The sequence below is a fragment of the Schistocerca cancellata genome, chromosome 9 (genome assembly GCF_023864275.1).
Source record: "Schistocerca cancellata isolate TAMUIC-IGC-003103 chromosome 9, iqSchCanc2.1, whole genome shotgun sequence".
In the NCBI taxonomy this organism is placed as follows: domain Eukaryota; kingdom Metazoa; phylum Arthropoda; class Insecta; order Orthoptera; family Acrididae; genus Schistocerca; species Schistocerca cancellata.
In genome coordinates, this window is record NC_064634.1 from 213578370 (window position 1) to 213592088 (window position 13719).

Here is a 13719-nt window from a genome sequence, read left to right on the forward strand (position 1 = left end):
CTGTAGATATACTTGGAAGAGGCAAGGAGATAGGCAAGATTTCAGTTAGCTTACATCATGGTCAGGTAGAGACTCCGAAATTAGATACTGGACTGTACGGAATACCCAGAAGAATATTTAATCTCAGATAACAACTTTTTAATGATGAAGAACAGTTTGAAGTTTAAGAAACTGGTCAGAAAGAATCAATGCGCAAAGAAGTGGAATAGGGAAGCACTAAGGAATGAAGAGATAGGCTATATATGCTGCAATAATAAATAGCTCATTAGGCAGTTCAGCTGAAAAGGAATGGATATCTCAAAAAAGTGCACTCACGGAAGCTAGGAAGAAAATCACGTTCAAAGAATGCAACTACGAAGAAACCATGGGTAACCAGCTAATCGATGAAAGTAGAAAGTACAAAAACGTTCACGGAAATTCAGGAATATAGATATACAGGTCAGTTATGAATGAAATAAATAGAAAGTGGAAGGAAGCTAAGGAGAAATGGCTGCATGAAAAAAGTGAAGAAATCGAAAAAGAAATGATTGTCGGAAGCACTGTCTCAGCATACAGAGAAGTCAAAATAATCTTAAAACTAAGAGAAATTGAAACAATGGGTTGTACTATTAAGAGTGCAAGGGGAATTCCACTGATAAATATAAAGGACAGAGCTGATGGGTGGCGAGAGTACACTGAAGGCCTCCATGACACGGCAGAGTTGTCTGATGATGTGGTAGGAGTGTACATAGAAGAGATAGGAAATACAGAACCAGGATCCGATTTTAAAACGAATTTGCAAGATTTTAGATCGTCTAAGGCATAAGGGATAGATAAAACTTCATCATAATATCTAAAATTATTTGGGGAAGTGGCAACAAAACGACAATTCACGTTGCTGTGTGGAATGTATGAGTCTACGATCACTTTCGGAAAATGATCATGCAAACAGTTCCGAAGGTTTCAAAAACCGAAAAGAGCGAGAATCATAGCACATTCAGTCTAACAGCTTAGGTTTCGAAGTTGCTGACAAGAATAATGTACAGAGGAACGGAAAACAAAATTGATAATGTGTTAGATGACGATCAGTGTGCCTTTGGGAAAGGTAAACGAACAAGAGAGGCATATCTGAGGTCACGGTTAATGATGGAAGCCAGACTGAAAGATGTTCTAAATTATCAGAGAAACAGGGGTAAGACATAGGGAAAGGCAATATATCCAGTAGCCGAGAGGAAACTATAAGAATGGAAGGCCAAGGACGAAGTGCACGGATTTAATGGATATAAGACAGGGATGTAATCTTTCGCCCCAACCTGTACACCGAAGAAGCAATGACGGAGATAAAAGCAAGTTTCTGGTGCTGAATTATAATTTAGAGAGAAAGGAAGTCACAGATAAGATTCGCTGATGACATTAACAGTGAAAGTGAAGAAGAAACACTAAATCTGTAGAGTGGAATGAACAGTCTAATGAGAACAGAATATAGATTGCGGGTAAGTCGGAGAACTGAGAACAACGAGAAACTTGAGATCAAGATTGGTAACCATGAAGTAGATGAAGTTAAGATATTCTGATACCTAGGCAGCAAAGTAACGCATGGCGAACGGAGCAGAAAGGACATAGAAAACAGACTACCAGTGGTGGAAAGGAAATTCTGGCACAGGGAAGTCTGCTAGTATCAAACATAGGCCTTAATTTGAGGAAGAAATTTCTGAGAATGTACGTTTGGAGCACAGAATTGTATGGTAGTGAAACACGGATTTTGGGAAAACAGGAACAGAAGAGAATCGAAGCATTTGAGATGTAGTGCTATAGACGAATGTTGAAAATTAGGTGGACTGATACGATAAGGAATGAGGAGATTATGCGCAGAATAGGAAAGGATAGGAATATGTGGAAAACACTGACAAGGAGAGGGATTGATTCCGCGGTACTAGAGGGGGCTGTAGAGGGCAAAAACTGAAGAGGAAGAAAGAGACTGGGATACATCCAGGAAATAAAGAGGACGTAGGTTGCAAGTGCTACTCTGAGGTGAAGAGAGGAGAGGAATTCGTGGTGGGCCACATCAAACCAGACAGAAGACTAACTACTCAAGAAAGAAAAATAAGTACGTAATGAGATACAGAATATACCTACAACCAGACTTAAATACAGGAAAACCAATCTGGCCAACGCAAGATGCGCCTCTTATGTATGATGGGTGGCAAGCGAGGAAAGCGATTTGACAGAATTTTGCTCCCGAAAATTCGCTTTCGTTCCTCTTACTGCTCACTTACTGTACAGATTGCATAACACCACCGATAGGATACGTTTGTCTCATTCCCTTCTATAGTGTCTCCATTTCATGTCCAAGTCTTGTAACTGTAGTCTCGTTTCTGTACACAATGTAGGTAAATTTATGCTTATTATATTTTTTCTCCTGTTACTATCAGAAAATCTAAGAGTGTATTGACATTATTATTATCTTTCTTGTAGTTTACACGGTTATTTTACCTTCTTATATAAATGGTTAAATATGCATAAAAATAAATTATGTAATGTTAAAAACAAACACTCTAAAATTTTATAACTGAATATCTATATTTCTTAACGAGGCCACAGATCTTGGAATCATCAAATGCAGTTAACTGAAAGTAAGACCAATGATTGTTACTAGTAGACTTCTCTTGTCCGGGAATGCACTTTATGCCAGTGGTAGTCTGATTTTAATGTCCTCTTTACTCCGTTCGTCATCGGTTATTTTGCTGCCTAGGTGACAGAATTCCTTAACTTTGTCTACTTTGTGATTACCAGTTTTTCTCTGTTCTCATTTCTGCTACTACTCATTACTTTTGTCTTTCGTCGATGTAATCGCCCACCATGTTCTATACTCATCAGATTGTTCATTCCATTCAACAGATCCTGCAATTCTTCTTCACTTTTACCGAGGATTGCAGTGTCAATAACAAATTTTATCATCGATATCTTTCACTTTGCATATTAATCCCATTCTTGAAACCTTCTTTTATTTCCATCATTGCTTCTTCGACGTAAAAATTGAACAGAAGAGGCAAAAGACTACATAACTTACTCCCTTTTTAATCCGTGCACTTCGTTCTCGATCTTCCACTTTTATTGTTCTCTCTTGGTTCTTGTACATATTGTATACTAGATGTCATTCCCTATAGCTTACCCCATTTTTCTCAATATTTCGAATTACTTGCACCAATTGTAGAACGGCTTTTTGTGATTTCCAAATCCTACGAACGTGTTTTGATTTTTCTTTAGTCTTGTTTATGCTATCGAACGAAACATCAGAACTGCCTCTCTCGTGCCACACCTTCCCTAAAGCCAAACTGACTTCCATCTAAAAGATCGTCAATACTCCTCTCTATTATTGGCAGCAACTTGGGTACATGAGCTGTCAAGCTGATTGTGCGATAGATATCGCACTTGTAGGCTCTTACAATCTTGGGGACTGTGTGGTGGATGATGTTCATCTGAAAGACAGAAATTATACACAAGAACGTGAATAGTCGTTTTGTGGCCACTTTCCATAATGATTAAAGAAGTTCCGATGGAATGTTATCTATCCCTTCTTCCTTATTTGATTTAAGTCTTGCAAAGCTCTTCTAAATTCTGGTTCTAATACTACATGTCTTATATCTTCTTTATCGACTCCAGTTTCTTGTTCTGTGACGTTAGCAGACAAGCCTTCCCCTTCTGTCCACCTACTCGCTCTCGCCTCTGCATTTAACAGTGGAATTCCCATTGCACTCTTAATGTTATCATCCTTTATTGTAATTTCACCGATGACTCTATTGAATTTTTCTGTATGCTGAGCCACGCTTCAGACAATCATTTCTTTTTCGATTTCTTCGTATTTTTTATGCAGCCTTAGCTTCCCTGCACTTTATATTTATTTAATTCCTAAGTGAGTTGTATTTATGTATTCCTAAATTTTCCTGATCAAATCTGTACTTCCTTCTTTCGTAGATCACCTGAATTATTTCTTCTGGTATCCATCTTTATCTTAGAGTTAGCCTCGTTGTACCTACAATTTCTCTCCAGCTTCTGTGACTGCCATTTTTAGAGACGTCCATTTCACTCCAACTGAACTGCCCACCGACTTATTCGCTATCGCTGCATCTATATCCTCAGAGAACTTCAAGAATATCTCTTCATTCCTTTGTACTTCCGTATCACACTTCATTACGCACTGGTTCTTCCTGACAAGTTTCTTAAACTTCAGCCAACTCTTCAACATTACCAAATTGTAATCTGAGTCTATGTCTGGTCCTTGGTATGCCTTAAAATCCGGTATCTGACATCGGAAGCTGTGCGTGATCATGATATTGTCTAACTGAAATCTTCCTGTATCTCCCAGCCTTTACCAAATACACCACCTCCTTTTGTGGTTCTTGAACAGAGCATTCGCTATTAGAATCTAAAATTGATTGCACAACTCAATTAGTCTTTATTCTCTCTCACTCCTACTACCAAGCCCACGTTCCCCTGTAACCTTTTCTTGTTCTTCTTCTCCTACAACCGCACTCCAGTCACCCATGACTGTTAAATTTACATCTTCCTTTAGGTATTGTATTGCCAAAGGCCTTGCCGCAGTGGTAACACAGGTTCCCGTCAGATCACTGAAGTTAAGCGTTGTCGGACTGGGCTAGCAACTGGATGGGTGACCGTCCGGTCTGTTGGCAAGCAGACTGCACTCAGCCCTTGTGAGGCTAACTGAGGGGTTACTTGAGCGAGAAGTAGCGGCTCCGGTCTCGTAAACTGACATGCGGCCGGGAGAGCGATGTGCTGACCACATGACCCACAATATACGAATCCAGTGACGCCTGTGGGCTGGGGATAACACACCGGCCGGTCGGTGCTGTGGGGCCTTCATGGCCTGTTCGGGCAAAGTCCAGTTTATATTAGTTTTATGTATTGTATTATCCTTTAAATATCCTCATACCCTTTCACTGTCTCCACATCTACGAGGGGCGTTTGAAAAGTCCGTGCAAAGTCCGAGAGATGGTACCATCGGCGCGTATCGAGTGTATAAGTCTAAAAGGAGAAAAATAAAAAACGTTTACCCCAAACACGTAAGTAGTTTTTATTTTTGCATGGACTTTCCAAACGCACCTCGTACTTGCGACGCGAGGATGTGCACCTTAACTATTGTTGCCGTTTTAGTCTTGCAATCTATTATGTTGGGAACAACCCTATCACAGAAACTCACCCTCCGTTCTGTCTTCACATTCATAACGAATTCTAGTCCCATCATCTCATTTTCTGCTGCTGTTGATGTTACATTATACTCGTCGGACCAGAAATCCTTTTCTTCTTTTCATTGCACTTCACTGACACCCACTCTATCTAGCATATTCCCATTCACATTTTCTAGCTTCCTTAACATGTTCAAACCTCTGACATCCCATGCCCCAACTCGTATAACGTAGTCCTTTCGTTGGTTATTCAGTCTTTTTCTCATAGACGCCTCCCCTTTGGCAGGCCACTCGCAGAGATCCGAATGGGGGACTAGTCTGGAAACTTTCGACAATGATGAGATCAGAAAGACACTTTTTCAATTACAGGCCATTCGTTCTTTGGGAACGTAATGTGTGTCTAATTCAGTGATTTCCATTGCTGACTCTACAGCCTTTTAAGGGCAGTCTTCCACATCCAGAACAGGAGAGTACTCTGAACCACCCTCCTTGACAAAGCCGTTGGCAGAACAATGGTGACTTCTTACGCTAGAAACCTTCAGCAGCCCATTTTATTCAAAATTATGGAATGGCGGGATTCTAGACCACTTCTGTTCGTTTTTACCGGTGTATCCAGCTCGGAGCGAATTTTTTTTTTATTTTTATTTTTATTTTTATTTTATTTTATTTTTTACAGGGCTTCCCAGATCTCCTGCTTACAAAGCGATGGTGGAGGAGTTATATTAGGAAATGAGACACTAATAGCAGTGGGTGAGCTTTGCTATTTAGTCGGTAAAGTAACTGATTATGGTCGAAGTAGAGAGGGTATAAAATTTAGACTGACAATTGCAATGAAAGTGTTTTTGAAGAAGAGAAATTTGTTAACATCAAAAAATAGAGATATGGAGCGATAGGAAGTCTTTTCCGAAGGTAAGTCTCTGCAGTGTTATCGTAAATGCACGTGAGGCTTGAACGATGAACAGTTCGGACAAGAAAAGAAGAGAACCTTTTGACATGCGGTGTTACAGAAGGATGATGAAGCTGAATGGGTAGATCATGTACGAGGGTTGCGCAGAAACTAATCCAGGGCATTTTTCTTCAACAGGTCTTTACTAAACATAATGAGAATTACACACACCAAAGAGTGGTGTTTTATCTACAAACCCTATTTTTCCACGTAATCTATGGCCTTCCTTCAGCGCAAAATAAGGGCGTGTAGGCCCAATCGGTACCAGTCACTGTCTTGGTGACGGAGCCAGTGCTTTATTGCGTGAATAACCTCCTCATCGTCCTCAAAATGTCTTCCACGAATGGAATCCTTTAATGCCCCAAATAAGCGGAAATCCGAGGGGATTAGATGAGGGCTGTCAGGTGTGACAGCCGTGGATGGTCTCCCCGAGCGCTGCAAATCGTGAAGCTCTGTCGAGCCACCTTAAGATAACCTCACGCTCCGTGCCCAACGACTAACTGTACTTCTATCGACAACAGATGCTCCATAGACTTTGCACAAGCGTTTGTGAATATTACCCACAGTTTCTGTCTCTGCAGTGAGAAATTCAATGACGGCACGCCGCTTGTAAATTACATTACCTAGAGACGCAATTTTGAAACTGTCCTGCAGCTATGTTATCTGTCGGAAGTGACGGAAATTTGGCGGGCTCACTCAGGAGGCTTCAAATAATACAAACGTAACGTTTCGCATTCGTAGCATTGTTTTCGGCTGAGAAAAAAAAAGTGGTGTTATTACTTTCTGGCAACCCTCGTAACCCATGGTGAGGTACTGTGTATAATTGGAGAAAAGAGGAATTTGTGACACAGTTTGACTAAAAGAAGGGATGAGTTGGTAGGACACATTCTGAGACATCACAAGATCACCAATTTAGTTTTATAGAGAAGTGCAGTGGGAAGGGAATGGGGGGGGGGAGGTTACAAATTTGCTGTAGAAGACCAAGAGGTGAATACAGTAAGCAGGTTCAGAAGCATGTAGATTGCTGTCGTCATTCCGAGATGAAGAGTCTTCCATAGTTTTAGTACCGTGGAGAGCCACATCAAACCAGTCTTATGACTAAAGACCACAACAACAACAACAACGATTGGACCTGCGCGTAAGCACCACGCAGAATCGCTCCTCTACTGCGTTCCAAAGGTGGAGCAACAGGCTATTAGAAAGTTGGTGATAAAGCTTTGGCTCATCGGTGTAAACATTGTTTCGAAAAATGGAGAACAACCTACAGCGAGAACTCTGTCACAATTTTGTAGACTTCTGATGTCCACTACAAAGTGTTTGACATTAGAGATCTTGGCGCTCCACTCATAGCTAATTTTTTTACTAGGCAGTTCAACGGATTAAGCCATAAGCTTCTTGTTTACTGAGACCGACTGTGGCGGACGAATGCCGTCACGTACGCGTCCAGGTCGCCGGCCACGACCCTAATGGCTGTGGTCCGTTGCTCATCCTTGAGCCGGTCTGGTGACATTAGCCGAGGATGCAGCCTGCGACAAGTCACCGAGGTTGTTCGTGTAGCGACAGAGACTCACACTGCCAAAAATACAGCCTGTCTTTTGGTTCCCCAATCCGTTGTCTCACTTTAGCAGCGCATAACGCAATTTGTATTTTTAGAAGACCTCACCTGTATGCTAATACCGTATTTGAGTCTGCATCGGAATGTAACATTAATTTAGGTACAAAACATCAGGACCGGAGTGCACGAAACGTAAGTCAACACGTACTTAAACGATACGGTTGGCATTCACTTGAAGGATGTAATAAGTAAATTGGGATAGGTGACATGATGATTCCGTTAGATTTGTCTAAGGAAGCAGCAGTGTGCTGTGATCGAAGTTGTGAATTTCAGTGCGTGACGAAACCAATACTTTTCTCTGGAAGCAGGAGGAGGAGATGGGGGCGTGTGTATTTCACAGAATGTTGTATGAGGAGAGAAGAAGAGATGGAGAATTCATAGGATCGTTGCTTCAGCAGATTTGTGACTCGACTAGGAGGGGTAAGACAGCAACGGTAGTGGCTTACATAGGAAATATGAACTGATTTAGCTCGTGTTCAACACTAGTGAATAAAGTATTTTTATTTAAGAAATACAACCCTACTGCGCAGCGTTTTTGCAGCGTTTTCGGGAAATCGGGTGCAAAGTTGTGCGTGCGTTTTAAACTCTATGCGAGAGCGCCAACCGTCGAGCACCCGCTAAGGCGGTAGACTATAAGTCTGTCCGTACTAAGTTCGAATCTGGTTATTTTTTTTTTACTTTTGTAATCTTTCACCGCTTCAATGAATCATGTTTCTTTAGAAAATAATAATAATAATAATAATGATATTAAGAATAACATTTCCAGAATGAGATTTTCACTGTGCAGCGGGGTGTGAGCTTCTGTGAAGTTTGGAAGGTGGGAGACAAGTTACAGGCAGAAGTAAAGCTGTGACGACGGCGTGTGAGTCGTGCTTGGGTAGCTCAGACGGTAGGGCACTTGTTAGCGAAAGGCAAAGGTCCCAAGTTCGAGTCCCGGCACACAGTTTTAATCTGCCAGGAAGTTTCATATCAGCGACACTCCACTGCAAAGTGAAAATCTCATTCTGGAATCATCCCCCCCAGGCTGTGGCTAAGCCATGTGTCCGGAATATCCATTCTTCTATGAGTGCTAGCTCTGCTAGGTTCGCTGGAGAGTTTTTGTGCAGTTTGGATGGTAAGAGACGAGTTACAGGCAGAAGTAAAGCTGTTAGGACGGCGTATGAGTCTTGCTTGGGTAGCTCAGTCGCCGGCCGTTGTGGCCGAGCGGTTCTAGGCGCTTCAGTCCGCAACCGCGGTGCTACTACGGTCTGAGGTTCGAATTCTGCGTCGTGCATGGATGTGTGTGATGTCCTTGGGTTAGTTAGGTTTAAGTAGTTCTAAGTCTATGGGACTGATGACCTCAGATGTTAAGTCCCACAGCGCTTAGAGCCGTTCGAACCATTTGGTAGCTTAGTCGGTCACCGGCACGGTAGCTCAGTTTGTTCGGTCAGAGGGCGAGCAGCCCTCTGTAGTAAAAGAAATCTGAGTAAAGGAATCAACGATCAACTTGAACTGATATCCTGACATCCTCCCAGACCAAACGCAACGAACAATACTGGAAAAAAAGTCGTTAGAGCACTTTTCCGCAAAAGGCAAAAGTCCCGAGTTCGAGTCTCGGTCAGGCACACTGTTTTAACCTGTCAGTAAGTTTCAAGAATAACGTTAATATTAGTGATAAAAATAAGCCGTCATTGTTATCATCCAGATTGTGTGGATAACGTTTTCCAGTCTCATAGATTCTAACACCAACCTGAGTAGTCTTATTCTTTTAACACTTTATTTCACAAAAAACATGAATTTTGAGTTTACCATGATTTCAGAATTTTCATAGAAAACGTTTAAATCAGTCACCAGAGTGGCCAAATAAAAAAAAAATTTAGTCGAATAACAGTACTTTCTCAATCCATGCAGAACGCAAGAGCCACTACAAGAATAATATAATCCAAGATACGAAAACAAGTCGGAAAAAATAAGGGCTAATAAGCATCATTTTAAAAATAAATAATTAACTCACACGGGGAAAAATCCTGGAGTAGAATATATTCCGAGACAATATATAAGATAAGAGCTCATTGCATATGGCAGCATACAGCTAAATAAAATCAGGCTACAAAATAGGCACAAAACGCAGACGAGAGTTTACACTAGTTAACAGTTCTCATATGTCCTGCCAAATTAAACAATGGCAAGAAATCAGAGTTATTAGTAAGTCTAATTTCTCCCATCACAATTTTATTAACCAGATCCATATGCATAGCTAACCACAGATTGTTCGACTCAATACTGCTGCCTATACCTGAATTATTCATCTACATCATACTCTTACGTCATACTCCACAACCATCCTAAGGGTGTGTGGAGGAGGGTACTTCTGAAACCACTAGCTAAGCCCGCTCCCCCTTCCCCCTCTCCCACCCCCAACCCTTCCCCTTTACACTCGGGAATGGCCAGTGGGAAGAATGGTTGTCGGTAAGCCTCCGTATAAATTTTAATTGTTACTGGAATTTTCTGATCGTGGTCATTTCCTAAGAGATATTTGGAAGGAAAATGTTCTCTCGAAATTTCGATAGTGCACTTCTCCATGTTGCACAACGCCTCTCTTGTAGTGTCTGTGACTGGAGCTTGTTGAGCATCTAACGTTCTCGCACCGACTGAACGATCCCACGACGAAATGCGCCGCTGTTCGTTGGACCATCTCTCTCTCTCTCTCTCTCTCTCTCTCTCTCTCTCTCTGTCTCTCTCTCCCTCCATCCTGTTAGTCCTACCTGGGAACGGCCCATACTTATGAACGATACTCAAGAATCGATCCAACAAGAGCCTCGTAAGCCACTTCCTTCGTTACGTTTCCTTAAGAATATTCCTATAAATCTCATTCTGGCGTCTGCTTTTCCTACTATTTGTTTTACGTGGCCATTACACTTCATATCTCTCTCGATAGTTCCTCCTAGATATTTCACGGCAGATACTGTTTCCCGCAATCTGTTATCAATACTGTAGGTGTACAGAAGAGGATTTCTTTTCCTGTGTATGAGCAGTACGTTACATTTATTGGTCTTCAGGCTCAGCTGCCAGAGCCTGCGCTATTCATCAATGTTCTGCAGGTCGTTCTGCAAATCGATACTGTCTCCTGCCGTTGTTAATTTCTAATAGGGAATCGTATCAGTTGGGAACAGTGTTGAGGAGCTTTCGAGGCCTTGTACTAGATAATTTAAATACGTTGTAAACAGATGGCAGTTATAAGAGTCGAGGGGCATGAAAGGGAAGCAGTGGTTGGGAAAGGAGTAAGACAGGGTTGTAGCCTCTCCCCGATGTTATTCTGTATATTGAGCAAGCAGTAAAGGAAACAAAAGAAAAATTCGGAGTAGGTATTAAAATTCATGGAAAAGAAGTAAAAACTTGGAGGTTCGCCGGTGACATTGTAATTCTGTCAGAGACAGCAAAGGACTTGGAAGAGCAGTTGAACGGAATGGACAGTGTCTTGAAAGGAGGATATAAGATGAACATCAACAAAAGTAAAACGAGAATAGTGGAATGTAGTCAAATTACGTCAGGTGATGCTGAGGGAATTAGATTAGGAAATGAGACACTTAAAGTAGTAAAGGAGTTTTGCTATTTGGGGAGCAAAATAACTGATGATGGTCGAAGTAGAGAGGATATAAAATGTAGACTGGCAATGGCAAGGAAAGCGTTTCTCAAGAAGAGGAATTTGTTAACATCGAGTATAGATTTAAGTGTCAGGAAGTCGTTTCTGAAGGTATTTGTATGGAGTGTAGCCATGTATGGAAGTGAAACATGGACGATAACTAGTTTGGACAAGAAGAGAATAGAAGCTTTCGAAATGTGGTGCTACAGAAGAATGCTGAAGATAATGTGGGTAGATCACGTAACTAATGAGGAGGTATTGAATAGGATTGGGGAGAAGTTTGTGGCACAACTTGACTAGAAGAAGGGATCGGTTGGTAGGACATGTTTTGAGGCATCAAGGGATCACAAATTTAGCATTGGAGGGCAATGTGGAGGGTAAAAATCGTAGAGGGAGACCAAGAGATGAATACACTAAGCAGATTCAGAAGGATGTAGGCTGCAGTAGGTACTGGGAGATGAAGAAGCTTGCACAGGATAGAGTAGCATGGAGAGCTGCATCAAACCAGTCTCAGGACTGAAGACCACAACAACAACAACATCAGTAACGGTCCCGTCACACTTCTTTGTGGTACTCTGGAAATTACCCTACATCTGTCGATTTTGTTCCGTTTATTTATTGTTATCGGAGTTCCTCTGCTGACAATTGTAACGTGAATAATCATATCATTCAACTGTTAAAGGTAACTCATAACGAAACCTCCTTTCGTCTATCCATAATGAATCCTACTTTCGTTATACCATTTTCTGATGTATTCGTCTGATCAGAAATTCTTGTCTTCTGCCTGTTTCACATCACTGACTCCCACCGTATCTAGACTGAGTCTTTGCCTTTCCCATAGTCTACTATGCTGCAGATAATACTATAGAGAATTTTTTAGGTTCCATTCAGCATCATAACAGTAAAAAACAGCCTCTCGAATGTGCTGCAGTAAACAGTTTGTGCAAACTGATGCTCATCGACAAAAAGAAAGTAGCTTGTAGAGTCTCCAGATCTTAAATCTCACGGCTACACAAGGATGACACTGAGAATAGGGTAAGCAGTTTCCTTGACGATGGTCTTCCGGTTCATAGGAAGCTGGCACCAGCGAGTGACGAGCCGACGTTGCGTACTGGACAAACAAATTCTTGATGTACTTCTCGCATGAGGGACGCTCACACAGCAAGCAAAATGGCCTTTCAAGGTCTGTTTACCGCTGTACTTAAATTTGAGGTCCTACCGGATTCGCTATTCCAGAGGCCCAGGCGCCCTCGCCTTTAGCAAATCTTCGCCGGTGCAACTTTCTCCAACGGCCTCAGGTGTAAATTGTGTTCCCAAACAGTCGCGAGCTGAGATTCAGTTACGTCTCGCGTTCGCTGAGGGACATTCCAGTATAGTTTTTACCGACAGATTTATGCCATGTTTAGACTAGATAATATCTACGTTTCCGAGTGACTTGTAGCACGGAATTCTGGCCGTTGTATGAATTAGTTAAAATGACTGATACCCGCTGTCGCTCTTAGAGTTGTTAGACGTAGTAGAGAAGTAAATGAAATTTTTCTACCTCATATATATTTTGTGAATTTGGTGCCAGACGTATCGTAAGTATTTAAAAAGGTCAGAGATCCGTTATTGTGGGTACAAACAGCAAATTATAGAAAAGTATTACACTTTCTCTCAGTCGTTATGTAGAGAAAGACAAAAAGGGCAATAATGTAAAAAAGTACCGGAAGGGGTTGCTGATATTAAATTAGGTAAATAAAAGAAATCTTAGACCCTACGACTGACATGTGACATATTTAATAGAATGTGAAAATTTCAAATAAACGATAGTATTAACAATACTGAATGTGGTCAACTCAACTAAACCGCTCGGAAATGTCTTCCAAAGAATCTTATAACATACTATGAGATTTTGGTGAAAACACAATAAAACCATGAACAAAACAAAATACAAATTTAGCAGTTCAGACACGAGATTGCATCAGTTAAAATGGACGGTTACGCAATAAAGTGTAGGAGCTCTCTAAGATTACCGTTAATCCTTCTGTAACATAATACAGATAATTAATAATGGAAACAGTATCAACGAGGGAAAAATGCTAGGTGACGTTTATAAAGGCTTGGTCTTATAACGGAGGGGCATCTGGAGATAACGGAACTTGCAAAACTGTTCACAGTTTTATTACTGGAACAGTAATATAATTGTCCTTCAAAACAAGACAATAGACATACCAGATATAAAGAATCATGAACCCACCAATTGCAATCCAAAAAGGTAAGTAAAATTTTCACCAGTGTCATAAAAAACACATTAGATTTTCATCAGGCAAAGTGACAAAATTGCTTTCTATGTGGATACAGTACAACGGTA